The sequence below is a fragment of the Plectropomus leopardus genome, chromosome 2, assembly GCF_008729295.1.
Source record: "Plectropomus leopardus isolate mb chromosome 2, YSFRI_Pleo_2.0, whole genome shotgun sequence".
Classification (NCBI taxonomy): Eukaryota; Metazoa; Chordata; class Actinopteri; order Perciformes; family Serranidae; genus Plectropomus; species Plectropomus leopardus.
Genome location: NC_056464.1, coordinates 27,744,164 through 27,761,181, shown reverse-complemented (window position 1 = coordinate 27,761,181; position 17,018 = coordinate 27,744,164).

Here is a 17,018-nt window from a genome sequence, read left to right as displayed (position 1 = left end):
AGAAATGAGATAAAGTCATGTTTAAAATCCATTTTCATTTTGTTGACACATTAGAGTCTAGTTTATTTTTTTACAGAGACAATTTTTTTTATCACTTAATAAATACAATAACAACAGATTTTGAATAAAATGTTCTATTAATCAGGCTTTGAGTGATAAATGAATAAATCCCTCTGTAAAAACCTTAAAAATATAGATAGAGATCAAACTGAAAAGTTTATATATAAGTGATACTGAAGCGAGATTTTTGATTCCAAATCCCAAATCCCATACATGTTTAGACAGAACACTACGGGTGAATAGGGCAGAGATTTTAACTTTTAGATATCACCATGAAACTTCCCAAGTTTATAACTGACATTATTACAATGTCTTAAATTTCTGAAACGTAATGTTTGAATATGAAAAATGGGCCATTATCTAATTAAACATGTACTTTCTGAATACATTTGCAGAACAGAAAAAATATGTAATATGTAAAAATATATAATTATGAAAAGCAATAAATAAACTAAAAAAGGTAAGGACTGGTAATTTGGGATACAATTATGAAAACAAGAAATGGCGTGACCAGTTATGTCTTCATGGTGACTATCAAAGGTCAAACAAAAGAAATGGGTCTTATGTTAATTAAGCCTAGATATAGCTTTACTTCTGGCTATATGCACCAAATGAAGGAGGATTTCAGCAGACTTCATGTAGTATTTGGGTCAAATTACAACAGGATTATCAGAATATCATGATAAGCACGCTCACACGCACCCATGAGTTGGACTGGTGACACTAGCTAATGCTAGTGGGTGAAAGTCAAGGAAGTGGTGGCTAACAGTTAGTTTAATCAGCCAAGAAGATACTTAGATGTGAAGAAATGCTTGCATGTGATGTCATGACCAGACAGTTCAAAGTGTTGCATTTCCTCTTCATGCCATGACAGCAGGGATGAATCCACAGTGGACTAGATGACCCCTTTGTAAATAGCCCTGTTACCACAACAGATAGGATTGTTTGTGCACACAAGGAGAATCAACCAGAGGGTGGTCTACTCGAGTGGGTGCAGGGATATAACCCCAATTCAGAGCATGACCAGTTTAATATGTAGGGCAGTCTGACTGTCATGCCCGTAGGTTGGAGATAAAAAAGACATGGTGTGCTGACAGTTTTCACGTGGGGGATGCGGGGTCGGGGTTCATCACACTGGTTAGGTTGGGAAAAAGCTTGGTGCAAAAGAGCGGCAAAGGTTAGAACATGATAGGGACTGAGAAGCTGATGACTTTGGACTGTCCTCACAAGAAAAATGACTGAATCAGGTAATTTTTCAGCAATTTACATTTTTATTTTCAATGGGCAAAGCTCTCTAATGACTGATTAAAGCAAGAAGTAAGGTGATGACAGTCCATGAAGAAGTTCAGAGTGAATGAGTAAGGGAACAAAACAGGAAATGGATGTTTGTTTCCCATCCTCTGCCAACAGTCAACTTGGTGACCATGACCACGATCGTTCCTAATCTTAACCATGTGGTTATTATTGTAACCACGCGGTTACCCTTTGAAATCCAGATCGACATTACTTTTCTTGTGCTGCATTGAGACGCCTTTCACTGGTATTTAAACCTTTGACCCCTGAGCAAACTGGTATGATTTCTTTCAAAAACATGGGGGGGAAAAGGGGCAATAAACAACTTGGCATGAAATTTCCTGCAAATTGCAAAGAATTAGTAGATTAAAAAATCTATATATTAAAAAAAAGGTGGGAGAGAAACTGCTGCACACTGTCCCACTTACTGCTAATATTTATCAAATGAATAAACCAACGTTTTGCTCTAGCAGACCGTCATTAGGTATCTATTATTCATTCGGTAAATATGTCAGCAGTAAGCAGGACACCTGTCATACATTCAGAAAAAAAAGGAAAAATTTCCAGAACTATATTTAGAATTGTCATGATTGTATATTTTAAATTCTTTTAAAGAATTATAATTTTTAAGCAGTTTTTTGGTTTTACTGTCCCATTTTTGTTTTTATGTTTGTTTGGTAGGTTGATTTTAGGAGGGGGTCATTTCTAGTTAATTTTCTTTGACTTTTGAGTTATTTCATGCAATTTTTGGGCCATTTCTTGTTAAGTTGCTCATTGCCGTCTTCATATGTTTTTGAAAGATTTAAGCCAATTTGTTCAGGTTTCATAGGGTTAATTTAACCAAACCTTTAGACACATTTTATGCAAAAATGCTAGTCATTATTTTCTTTAACATATTTTCCCACATAAAAAGAAATGAAGCACATGTACTGATTCTCCCTCAGTGATTTTGAAGAAATCCCCGCCCACCACTGTTGCTTGTGCTGGGTGTTTATTTCACACAGCGCTGAAACAAAGTGTGGACATAGGTCAAACTATGGGAAACTATTTGGTGAACCAGTGAAAGAGCAATGTGCATCAAAATTGCTCGTGTTAGTGTTTTACAGCATTGATTCCCAAATGTCTTCGGGGTATCACTAGTCCTGCATGTTTCAGATCTCTCTTTGCTGCAACGCAGCTGATAATGAGCTGATCATTTATATGAGATGTGTTGCAGCAGGGAGACATCTGAAACCATGCAGGATAAGATGTACTGAAAGAGAGGTTTGGAAAAAAAGACGTTAGAATAAACATCAAAAACATTCAGACATACATGTTTGAGCGTCAGTCAGTCTCAGATTAGGAGTATGTTGTGTATCAAAATCAGCAACAAGCAGAGGTATCAGAACAGCAAGTTTATTAAGTTTATACCTGAGCAAATTGGCTTATTTTGTGACCAAAAAAGTGCTAAAAAAATGTTTCTTTTCTGTATTGTAATTTTAAATATATATTATCAAGAAAACATAAATGACATAAACAGAGTTTTCTGGACATTTTCCCCCATTTTTGATAATATCTAATAATCCCCCCCAGCTATTTTTTTTTAGATCATTTCCTTGTCACTTTAAACTTTTTTTTTTTGCAGTTTGCAGTTTGCAGGACATTTCTTGCCAAGGTGCAAATTATATTTATTTCCATATTTTAGAGAGAAATCAAACCAAATTTATTTCAGAGATTTAAATGGTAGTGACGGGCATTTGCATGCAGCACAAGAAAACTGATGTCAAGCTTGGTGTTAAAGGGTTAATTTAAAAGATTTCTTGGGTAAATTTAAATATTATTTAAATAAACAGCAGACATTTTGACTTGTCATAGTCGGTGAGGCACAGTTGTTACTACTAACATTAATGACTCTGTTCTATTTAGGTGTCCCAGTAAGCTGTGACAATGTAACATCGACCCAGCATGCACAATACCAGCAGCTAAATGAAACTGAACCATCATATCTATGGGATATAGGGAATATAGGAAACAGCTTTTGCAGCATAATGACTAGTTAATATAGTTAGTAGTTAATATGAATCCACTTTAGAGACTTGCTCTCTCAGTTTGCCCCCAAAGCCCACAAAGCCCTGCTGTGCCTCTAGACTCGTTGCAAAAGAGGCATCCCAGAGTGCTGTACAGTTTACGTCGCCATGGTAACAGAACTCAGATGGGACTGTAGAGAGGGGGAAAAATGGCCAGGCATGTACTGTAGATTCAGATGTCACTAGGTGAGCACACATCACCCCACATGGGCCCTGTTGCTCTGACACGCGGGGGCTTTTAGCTACTGCACTGAGAGATGACATACATGTAGGGAGGATGGAGGAGCGACTTAAAACATCAGTGTGTCAGCAGCTCCCTCTCCATGGTGGGCTGTCAGACATGAACGAGGTCTTCCTCCCTTACTTTGGCCCGCACAGTACGCTGCACTGCAGGTGAGTGTCAGGCTAGAAATCTGCTGAAGCTTCATTAATATTAAAAAGTGAACCCAACAGCAGGCAGAGAGAACAGCTGTGCCTGAAAACTCGATGTGGGTGAGGCCGAAAGCTCCTCCTGCTGTGTGTGTGTATGGAGAGAAAGATCTTGCAAAAGAGTGTAAGAGTTAGGGACAGCAAAAGGCCGGTGAAGGTGCAGGAACAATCTTTGTGTGAGGCTATGAAGAGTAAAAAAAAAAAGGTCCAATTACAGAGCAGTCAAAGGCACTTTAAGAAAATGCCATGCAATAGGAAATACCCATAGCTGCAATTTTTTAGTAGTAGATTCACTGTCAGAGGTTTAGCCAGGTCCCAGTGGATCTACAGTAACCCAGTGCCCTCCTCTCTTACCTGACTCTCTATGTTAATGAGAAGTGACACTAAAGATGTGGCTGATTTCCTACATGGGCCTGGCAGTCGCTTTACATTAGCAGGGATGACAGATGATTAAAGGGGGAGGCAGAAAGTGGTATCTCGCTGAGTGACAGTCAAATGAGGGAAACGCGAGTAAGGCAACAACCTGCGAGAGGCAGGAGCTTGATTACTTGATCGCTCCCTCTCTGCAGCTGCTGTGAATACATGCAGGCGCCCCAGCAATTTTTAATGAGAAAAAGATGCAGATGCAGATAGTACCGATGAGTATCTATTAGCACTAGAAAAAAAACATTACACATTGAATGAATTTGGCATTATCATGCTGTTTAAGTCAGTGCTACATCTAAAGTGTGTAATAATCTATGCAGTGACGAAAACAACACTTGACACCTTAAAGGGGGACTGTGCCATTTATAGACTTGTAGATTTTTTGCTGTTGGCATTTCATTATTTGCATCTGACATTTAAAGGTTTGGTGTGTCGGATTTAGAGGATCTAATGGCAGAAATGGAATTTAATATAATGTTTCTTTAGCATATAATCACCTGAAAATAGGAGTTGCTGTGTTTTTGAAAGCAGCAGTTTTGTTTCTGCCCCCATTCTTCACAGGTTAAAGGTAAAGCTCTAAGACTTTTCATAAACTCATTAGATATATTTCTTTCAACTTTTGGTCGCAAATGTGAATCTGTGGTATAGTGAGCACTTCTTCTTTTCCAAGGTAATCCATCCACCTGACAGGTATTGCATATCAAGATGCTGAATAAACAACATAACTACTGTACACGTGTGATGGTCACAATGAAAGGCCACTTGAAAATGTGCAATTTGATGAAATAACACAATGCCACAGATGTCGCAATTTTTTAGAGGTCATGCCATTGTCATAATGACTGCAGGGATGTCTATTTGTTTATTTGTTTCACATAATATAAAGCAACAATGAGGATAAAACATATAAATAGTACATGTGAGGGTGTTGAACCTATACTGGCTTGTTTAAAAAGTAACAGTAAGTAAAAACTTCCTGAATATTAGGATCAGAAGTTATCAGAGAAAAAAAGGTTGGCACACATTAGCAGGGGCTGGGCTAGGGGCCCGTATCCAACACGCAGAGAAGCGTCAAAGAAACACTGATTTATAACTTGAAACTGCTTTATTTTGTCTTTTTATTATTAATCTCTTGGTCTGTGTGTTTTGGAGAGGAAGAGACTTCTGTGGATAACTTGGCTTAAAACCTCCTGAACAATAAATACTGAGGGAATTCTAACCAGGAAAAGTTTCTACTGGTTGCAATCTGCAGTCCTTGCTAGATGCCATTAATTCCCCCTAAATCTTACACAGTATTCCATATATCATATATCATATATTTATATATCATATCATAAAAATGAACAACTGCAGGAACTCAAACTGCATAAAGCCATTTTGTATGCATTATGTAAATTGATGCCAATTGCTTATTTCTGTAAGGACACCACCTGAGATTAATCATCATTATTTCTTTGTATTAAATTCCCATAGTTGCTTCCATAGATGGATGCCTTTGCTCTTATATGGAGTCTATACAAATCTGGAGGCAAAAGTATTGATTAAACACATGCTCCTACACTGAGTGTAGCGTGAGGTCGGCTTATTTGTTGGTTAAAAGCATCCCACCACCCCCCTGCTTCTTTCAGTCTGCCAAATAGTCATTTCCTGACATTTACAATTCTAATCGTCATTGTTTGGATAATAAGGGGTTTCCACTAACCCCCCAAAATCTTATTTCTGGCATGTCAATGCAGAGGGGACCAAAGAAATGTGGCTGCTGATGGTCTTTGTGCCTCAGGGAGAGCTGCATGTGGGGTTTTCCCCTACTGTTTTCAGGAAGGGATTAGTACATTTATTGTGATTACCACATTGTGTTCATCATCTCTTGTTATATACAAAGCACCAAAGTCTGCCGTTCCTCAGGCATCTCAGCCCCCGGTGGCTTTCATTTGAATTTAATCCACATTATACTAATAACCTCAACTAATTAATTACCATGTTCTACACAAATTAACATGCCTCGCCCAATCTTCAAGACATTTCAAAGGACAACAACAAAGCATGAACACTGCTTAACATTTCCCATACATATCAGTTTACATAACAGTGGTTAGGCAAGTGAGCACCGGAGAGGTGAGGGGTCGTGTCAGAGCCCAGTGACCCAGGTCCTGGGTATCTCAGGAGGGAAGTCACATCATGGTGCTCTGGGGTAGCTCATATTGCAAAGATATCTATAAGTCACAATCGTTCAGGAGAAGAAAGCTAATACCATGAACCCTCAGTCAATTTGACGGAGACTTTAAAGCCTGAGTTTCCCCCAGTGACCTCTTAATGCATATGAAAAATATGTCTGCTGAATCTCATAACTCCGCTATTCATGCTAGTGCCAGTAAGTTGCCATTAAGAGCGTCGCCTCTGTACCTGAGACTAGAACTCTAAATATATCAAACTTTTGAGTTTTATGGTGCATTCACACCCGAGCTATTTGGTCCATTTTAACCCCGCCCTGGAGTGTAACCCTGGAATGTTTCATGGGATTGTCCAGTTTAGTGGTTCCCAACTGGTTCAGCCCACACATAAAAAAGTAAAACATAATCAGTTTATTTCACAGCTGTCAATCAGCTGTCAATGAGCTGTCGGCTGTCATCTGTTTGCCACTTAATCTTTATCTGGCATACTATATAGTATGGTAGTATGGATATTGGAACACACAGACTGTTTAGAGTTGTAATGCTTTCATTGCTACAGTCGGATGGGCAATATATAAAAACATAATAGACAGAAGAAGACCTTTGTCTGACTAGGCTGTGGCTACTTCCTAAAAGCAGTATTGCCTGTGCAGACCGTGAAAAAGTTTCAATAGAAAAGATTTCTTCATGTAATTTGGCAGAACTAGTTCATGCTCAAGAGTGGAGCTCTCCACAGAAGCTGCTGGGCAAAGAGGATAAAGACGGCATAGCCTCATATCTGCCTTGACTACCCTTGGCTTTTATCACCACGGATGCATTGAGCATGACACACTGCATGCCGATCAGACTCCAGCATGGATTAAATGTGGGATACTTCATATATCTCCGTGGGTTGTGACAAATCGAAATGCTGATGAGGGTTATTAAACACTGATACATTTCCTACCACCCATCCTCAGCTCTGTAAATAGCCCAAATTATTTCCATCTTTTGCCAATACTATTCCTCAATTTTACCATCCCACATTTAGACGTAATTCAAATGGACTTTGTATTACGTCAGACAGCGTATCAGAGATTGTTGGGAATCCTGATCTGCTGTGAGTGAAGCGAGTGCAGCCTTGACTAGCATGCTTGGCCATCCATGGCCCCTGTCCTGGGCATCATGCCACAGGTCTATTGCTGGAGACATGAACTCTTGGGAATGTTGGGATAAACAGTAGGTCACTGTATGATTACAAGGCATGTTCTTTCTCCTGTAAGACAACAAGACCGAAAAGAGGAAGAGACTGAACAAGGACAAGGGCAATACAAGTGCACTGCATGTCAATAGCATTCAAATCAAGGAACAGAAATAAAGGAATAGTTCAACATTTTGCTTTCTTGCGAGCGCTGAGAGTGTTGTTTTCACCATTAATCAGTGTTGGCTTAGCTTGACATGGTTTGACTCAGTTTTACTCGTACTATTTCAGGACTTCAGCCCAGCACAGCTGGAGTTTGCATCTCCTGAATTACCTTTATTTAGTCAGTTTCCTGTGGAAATGAAACCTTTATATTTAGATGTGAATTATCATTTGTTTGACAAAAGCATGTTCAGCTCAATAAATATAGCCGCACAGGTTCAGAGAGAACTTGGCCTTCGAGACAGCAAAACAACCTGACCCACCAGGGAAAAGGTGGAAAAGAAAAGGTCTGCTACCACCTGCCTTTTGACACAGCAGGTGGCTTTTTTTCTGTCGTATTTGAGGTGGATGTGCTCGTTTGTTTCTGTGATTGGCAAGCCAGAGGTGAGAGGTTTGATGGAGCCTGTGGGGCACTCACAAGAGTCTGCTTGGACCCACTTGGTATGCTGTGGGCTCTCATGGGGCAGAGAGGAAGAACGGGGGGCTTCTGTCCCTGCTAATCTAGCTGGCAGATGACTGACGTCTCCCTGTCCATCAAAGTGTGACCTGGGGCGTACTTTTAATGAGATCCATTCCACATGACAGGCGCCACCTCTCCCTGGGCTGTCTGTCTGATCGCCTCCTCTCTTCCAGTCAGATTGCTGACTACATGTGTTGCTGCTTTACGTACAGAGTGAGTCTGTTTGTATGAGTATATTGTGTGTGTGTGTGTGTGTGTGTGTGTGTGTGTTGAGGGTTAGTAGCTCAGTATGTCTGTTAAAATGTCTCAGAAAGGAAGAGATGATGAGACCTCCAACAAAAACTGAATGAACATGTCAAACTCAACACCAGCCTGTCAGCTGCTTCTGTCAGACATCAGCCTATGTGCACAGTATTGTTTTTAGTGACATTTTACTTTGAAATTACCCGTCACCTTCTATGACAGCACATGTTCATGGCCTTACAACCAGTACAAAACTCACACAGGAGCCCCTTTTACACTGCCTGTGTAAGGCGGGAATATTGCGCCGTATCATTGCGGAATGGGAGCACAGAGCTGTCTCGCCTTTAAGCCGTCACGGGAGGTAGTAACGTCACCTAACAGTCTCTGTATAAACAGGACAGCTGGCAGGATAAGACCATGGGAGAGATGGGTATGATGTTTTGAAAACATTTTAAGTGTGGGACCCATCTCAGGATATTTAAAAAGGGGCAAGTAGCAGTTAGCTGTTAACTCACAGAAGAAGAATAGCAGCTGTAAAAGTCTGCCAATTGGGAAAATTATGAAATTCAGGAGCTTCTTACCATCCGAGCAGAGGATGAGATTGGCCACCATATAACAGAAAAGGTAAATGATCGTTATTGCCATTGTTATTGTTTATAAAGAGCTGCCAACGCATGTTCTATGCAGCTCGTTCTTATCCCGAAGTCTTCAAATACTGCCGCTCTAATCTTTCGGTATACAATCCAGATGCCAAAAGCCACCTTTCACGTCCACGTGATACAACGTGAGAGGAAGGCAGTGTACTGGTCCAACATACCCCAGACTTTAACACAGGAGTCCGGTGTTCGCTTTCCATCATAATGTGATGTTTTTTTCTACACCACACCATGTGCCTCCTTCCCCTGATCCTAACCATCTGTCTCCTTGTTGCCTAATACTAACCGTCCGTGGCAGTATGTGCGTTTGTTGACATTGGTTGCCATGTACTTTTGATGCCTAAATTTAACCACATGCAGTGTAATCCCACCATGTGCTTGTGTTGACATCACAGTAGCAGCATCCCGAAAGAAGGATACCGAGAGCTTAATATATAGACGCCAAAGTACACTGCAAAGTAGCAATATGGGACGACTTGGACTGGGAACTTGTTATGTGTCACACTAAAGTCAGACAATAAATGTTATGCCTCTTTTGGTTCCACAATGCTGGCATGCTATCTTAAAATCCCACACTGGAGGGCCATGATGCCACTGTCGTTTGGTTCTGTGTAAAAATGAAAAGGAGGCATAAAGAAGGGACTTTGTGTTGGATTTATAGCACAATCTCTGTGTAAGAAGGACTAGAGCCTGGAGATGCACAGGTTTACATTGTGCAACAGCAAAAAATTAACCCCACATTCTGGGAGTTGAAGGTATTTATGCAACAGTTGAATCTGTCAACCTCACTTTAGAGTGCATGTGCTAATGTGGAATTTATGTGCAAAGGCCAACATCCATCACACGCCCAGAAGAAAACTGCTGGAGCATCTAAGCCTTGGCTGAACTGACTTGGCCTGTTGGGTTGTATTAGAAACACATCTCACTGGGAGGTTGTGCAACCCCTGCCACACGTCTTTTTTTTTTTTTAAATAAATCCTAAGATTCAGAGAGACAGAAACAGTGAAATACTGAATATCTACACAAGTTAGCAGAGGAGAGACACATGGCTCCTTTAGCAATTATTACACAACTTGAAAGCTGGTATTCATGTGGTCTAAGACAATAAAATATCTGTCTCCTCTGTGTGAGCTACAAACAACAAAGCGAAGGAACCTCCATTCCCACAAATGCATACAAACTGCACACAAACACAGTCTCACTTCACTTCATTACAGCGGACAATAGCAGCAGGTCTGAAAATACGGAGGCAAATTATCTCTCTGTCAGCTCCACACAGAGAACAAGATGAGGTTCGCTTACTTTGGCTGGCGTCGGCTGGCACAACTGCTTCTTACTGCAGAATTTGGAGCCAGATGTGCCATTTACTGGCAGCTGTTGGAGGCAGGACACTGTCCCCAGTGATTGACCATTAAACTGTCAACATGTGGTGTAATAAGTGTAATGTTGGTGAAGCAACTGATGTAATATTTTATAAGTTTTCATAATTTTCATGTCAGCTTTACTTTAGAAACAAACCAACACAACTGACCATTGTATTAAGAAATTGTGACTTTTTGCAGTTTTGCTTCCAAATCTAAATGAACCACAGCTGACATGTAATAAAAGCCATATTTTGAACATGGATGACTAATAGCAAAATCATCCTGTGAACAGAATTTTTTGCAAAATGTGTGAAAGTGTCTGGTTACTTGAGTGTCAAGAGGAGGGAGTGCTGATGGGAAAGCAGACGGTGATAAGACTGAGAGATTCTCTTCTGGGATTGACAGTAGAGCCACCAACAGTTGTGACATCCCCCCTACAACATTTTCACAGTTAATTAAATTGAGAACTAAGCCACAGAGAAAGACATAGTTTAGAATATGCTCTTGATGTGCCATACTGTCTCCAGACAACTTACTACAGGATCCTTTACAACACAACTGCTGCTGAGAACAGATGTCCAGAGAGATTTGCTCTCTTTCTGCAGAGCTTTTCTTTTGCACTATTGTTAGATTTTCATGTTACATAGAAAGTCTTCTTATCATTGTAAGTCACTGTATCTGTTTCAACTGAATTACAAAGCCACAGTCAGGAATGTCTTGTATAAACCATCCAATCTGTCACTGCTTCCAGCTCTTCATCTGTGTTACTTTAGAGTCCACGTTTGAATCAAGATGGATTTCATTAACTTTAATTTAATTTAGGTGTGCTCTGGCAACAGGCTGACAGTGTAGGCAGTGACAGAGGAATCTTAAATAACTCTGCGAGAGAACGAGGAGATCTGGAGGCTCTGCAGAAATGATTAGCAACAACACAACTTTGTATTTTGTTTGTTATTGCTGTTTTTGCGAAGCCCCTTCCTTTCTTCCTTTGTCTTTTATTAACACACACATGCAAAATCTTTTTCTCACGCATGCACACACACACACACACACACACACACATACACAACTGTTTGGTCTCCATCCCTCCTATGTCATTTTGAATTCTCGAGCCACCTGTTTCACGGCCTCATCAGAGCGAGTGATGACAGGAGGATGGGGAGAGAAAGGGGAGGAGGTGCGAGGGGAAGGGTGAAGGACAAGGGACTGGGCATGGTCCAGCTAGAGCTGTTGCAAATGGAGGGTAAATAAATGACAGGCATCGTAAATATATATTTTAAACACTGTATACTAAAGTGTGCAACCCTGTCCTTGTCGGTTGCAGATTGAAAAACAAGACTAAGACTGCAACCAAAATTCCAAACTATGCTATTTAGTGGGACAGTATGTGAGAAATTTTAGAATGTCTGAAAAGTTGCTATGAAACCAATAGTATGTGAATCCATTCACAATGCAATGCATCCGACGGCCATGTTTACAACAGACAGTGGTGGACAGCAACCAAGACAGTTCTATAACATCACTAACATGTAACTTTAAGTCAAAATCTAAGATTTAAATTTTGCTGGGGCGCAATGCATTTTTTAAATTTTGAATGGTTTACATGGGTTTCTACGGTTAACTTCCTAACTTCATTATATTGTTCTCTGACCCTCAATATAATGACAATAAAGCTACTTGAACTACTTGAACTGTTAAGCCAAGTATACACTGAACCGTTTTAGACCTGATTTTTGAGCCTCACAACTCATCTTGGAGTTGGGCTGAATTTCAGCTTTGTTGGGCGAGATTTGCTGTGCAGTATACAGGGGGGAGTGAGGACCAATCATCTCTTCCTAAAAGGCTGTGGAAAGGTCGGATGAACTTCTGACATGTCAGAAATTTTGGTCGGCTGACGCAGGCCCTTGCACAGTTGAAGCAGAGCCATGAGTCGATTCCCATACATCAGTGCCTTTTTTTCTCACTGCGTCTGCACGCATACTATGTTAATCTTACTGTAGTATGTAGGCATGCTTATGTGTGTTAATTTGCAGTAAACAAAAAGTACAGGACAAATTTTCTGACCCAATCATGACACCGGTTAAGTCTGATATCACCAAAGTTATTATATTTCATCCTGAGGGAGACATGAATGTGTGCACCAAATTCTATGGCAATCTCTTCAGTAGGTTTTGAGACATTTAACCACAAATGTGGGCCTCATGGTGATACAAGAGGAAAAGTCAGGGGAAGTCATTAGGAATCATCCTCTAGAAACTGTACATATCAGTATAAAATTTAATGCCAAACCATTAAATAATTGTTGAGATCTTTCAGTGCGGACCAAAGTGGAGAACTGACTGACCAACATCGCCCTATAGAGCCACGCTGGTACTGACTTTGTAGAGTATATTGCACAGTCTGCATTGTCACACAGACCTTCTTTATTGTTCTTGTCCTTAGTCATATCATTCTTTCCATACAAATCATAAAAAAGAGGAAGGGGAAAGAAAAGAAAGGAGAAGGACGTCTTTACTGCAGCGTAGCAAACAACAAAGTGCTGTCAGCCAACACTTCCTTTAGTCGTCTTTTAGTAGCTTAAAACAAAAATAATGCAAGAAAATAAAAAAGGAAACTACTGAGAAGATTTTCACTTTATTTAACCTTTGAAACCTGAGCAAATTGGTTTGATTTCATTCAAAAGCATGGAAAGGAGGCAACGAGCAACTTAGTGAGAAATGACCAAAAAAATAACTATAAATATAATCGTCTGGATTTTTTAAAATAATTTTCTAATAATTCTCCCTGTTTTTTAAGTTAATTTTCAGGTTATTTTCTTATCATCTCTTAATATTTTAATGCAAGACATTTTATGCCAAGTTGCTGATTGCAACAAAAAAAATCAAACCACTTTGCTCAGGTTTCAAAGGTTTTAATGCTCGGAAAAAGTGTCTGAACACAGCTTAAGAAAACTGATGATGATCCAGGTTTTAAAGGGTTAAACAATTAAATTTACCAGGCTGTGGTAAAAATACAAAAGTCCCATGTAATCCCCTATCAGACCACAGACTACATCAGATCAAGTTCAAATACAAAAGCTGACCACTTTTGAGTGCAGCGTCAAACAAAAAGCGCAGTCATTTCCTCTCGCTGTCTTAGGTCTCTCCCTCTGCCTAGAGACCTGCGGCTGGATGCCGATGAAGAATGACACTGACAGCCTCGAACCTCAGGAGGCCCACGCCAACAACGCTGCATGGGAAAACTATTACACAAACCCCCCTTATCCAACCACAGGTAGCATGGCCAGGGCACCTTCAACCACAGAGTCATGCTAAATATAAAGCCATTGTTATTGTTTGCAGTAGATTTTACTGTGAAGAACAAAAAGACGAGGGGGTAAAAAAAAGAGCTGATGTAACATAATACATGCTTGCCTCTGGTTGATACTGGTGGAGGGAATCCACCAGACTTGCAGGGAACAGGATCAGACCCTGTGGAGCCTGTTAGGAAACAGCTTTAATTCATACCAAATCATCCCACCACAGCTGCCCTCCTCCCTCCGTTTCCCAGGCAGGAGACGTGTGAGCCAGAAACAATGAGACAAACTTGTGTCATTAAAAAAAAGGCAGCTGTCCCATTTTTAGCCCTGCAAAGCTCCAGCTGAGTCACAGTCAGCTCCTGTGACAAAAGAATGAGAGACAAATACGAGCAGAAAAATGACAATCAAGCCAAACACAGCGAGATCTAGACGAGGAAAAATATGCACAAAGAAAGAGTGCCATTAATCTTAAGAGTGCAGCTCTAAAGGCATGTCATGTATGACATGTGTGGAATCAAAGGAAGACAAGCACTCGCTGATTCCAGATTCACTATAACACTGTCCTCTACGTTTATTAGCATTTGAGAAATGCTATCGTTTAAGCTTTACAGTTTCTTGACCGTTTAATTGTTAAAGTCAACATTGCCGTAATTACACCAGTCCATCAAAAACAGCAGAAATCTAGTTCAGTCTCACACATAAACTAACAGTATGTGGTCTGAATGGGAATCTCCAAACAGGAGGTAAATGTCTCTCCTGCAGGCACGAATGTACTGGAAGAATAATAAACAAATATTGCTGTATTTATTAAGAGGAAACACAGAATTATGGCTATAATGTTACAAGACAGAATCCCTGGAATGGCTCCAACAACAAGAAGCTGACCTCAGAGTCAGCATTTCTGTTTGAGTTTTTACATCCAATTAACTTTTGCTTTGTTTTGCTACTAAGCACATAAAGAAAAGTGTCTAATTCTTAATAAATAACTGTTGATAGCTGCCATGTGGAATTTAGCGAAGGATTTTCTCCCGTGGTGATGATTGGTGGTCAGATCCACAACATTCCCTCACAGCTCCAACCTCTCATACAAAATATGGTCATTTCTGGCTCCAAAAACCCAGATGACAAGGGTTGACATCCCAAAATCGAGGCTCTAATATGTCAGTAGCTACATCCATTATTTACAGGCTACAGACTATGGCTAATGTGTAAGGTATCATACAAACCACTGTGTAAGGATACGTTGAGTTGGGGGCATGAACACTAACACTAGGTTGGATATCCCCTCTGGATAACCAAGGGGCATGCTCTAGATGCTGCTCTAGATGCTCTAGATGCTGCTGAGAAAATGGCACCCTAAACTATGAGTACAGAGGATGTCATTTTGTTTTGGCTGACTCCAATATTCAGCCATATTTATTCCAGCCAGAGTACACTAGCAAAGAAATGCAGCAGAGAGAAACCAAGGCTGTGTCTGCCGTGAAAGAGGATATGGTCACAGAGGACCCTCTAGAACCTGGGCTGCCGAGAACAAACACCGACTGGCAGTGCTTTTGCTCAAACTGCCCTCTGATGCCAACAGAAACTGTATCATTCTAATGCAATAAATTTCAGTATGGGCAGTTTTAGTTGGATGCTGTCATGGACGCCAAACTTAGAGAGTGAGTGTGTCTCAAGAATCCTGAGGAAAACTGGAAAAAGACCAGCAGGGCCAAGAGGGGAGATGATCAGTATTTTTGTCAACGCTATGTTTTGGTTGGGCATTAGAAGCCGGCACACGTTGCATCCTGGTACAATTGTAACACTTCTTTCTTGTTTGGTAGCATTCTTCAGTTCTTGTGGCATATAAGCAGGCTACAGTTTCTCTTGTTTTAAGCTTCTTTAGTTCCCACCAACACGGCAAGACATCCAGCTTCTCTGTTCACTCACTTCGAGTACGTGTCAACTCAAGTCTGTTACATTCACATTTGTCCCTGCAAACAATGGCAGGTAGGAACTAATGTTACTCTCACTTGAGGTTAAGGAAACATTAAATAGCCAATTCAAGGTACTCACAGGGTACTACAAATTGACCCATAAGTCCAAAATAACCATGTGGAATTATTCCTTCTAAAATCTCTAAATCACAGTATCCTCTAATACATAAATTCTAGTATGATGACTTAAGCAGCAAAAATAACCCTGAAAATATAATGTGCACACTAACTACACAATCAGCACTGATGGCACATCCATATAACAGGTGGAGAATTTTCCCTTTAATTTGTTCTGTCTAAAATGTATGTCTAAAGTTAGATACAACTATAATATATATGAGGTCAAAAAGCAAAATAAAACAATGACACAATGCAAGTAATAAGATGTAACTATTTCCGCTCTCAAATGTCTAAAAACTCTGAAAGTTTTCAGGGCCTGATTCAAGTTTTCTCCTCTGTCTGCCGGCTTTGTGATGGAGGTATGACTCTGCGAAGTGCAGCGTTATCTTTTTCCCATTTAAATGCTAATGAGCGTGCTGCCATACTAGTCAAAGCGCTGCAGAAACAGTGTGAATTTTTAATATCTTATCACACCAAAAGGTAACAGCTCTCCCGGTGAGGTGGAGGGATGAGTACATGTTCCCTCATTAAATTCTACACAAACGATGTGCCCCTCAGGGAGCGCCGAGGGCCATTCTGTGTGTCATGGCATCCTCAGCTCTGTGTGTGTGTGCTGCCAGTGTAATGTGCATGGTCAATTGTGTGCACTCACATCTGCCCATGTCGTTTCGATGTGTGCATACATGCAGATGTGCACAGCAGTGTGCGGGTGCACTTGTTTCCTCACCTCATCAGTAATGAACAGCTGTTAATTGCCTCCCCATCATGTGGTGAAGGCAGCAGACAGAGGTTAAGGTTGTCACAGTCTGTTAATAATTACTTTCCATGGCTGGTGGAGTCATTGATGGCAAAAGGTTGGAGGGAAATTCATCGAGTGTAATGAAACTCATATGAGAGAGTGACCTCTGCTCTCATACTGCCTGGATCTGTATTCCCGCTGGCACCTGATTCCATGAAAACCACCAGTGCCTTCCACAGTAAATAACCGTGAATGTAGTGCATTACTTCCTTGTATGAAAGTTGTGGTGGATAAATAAATGTAAAGCGGTTCTCA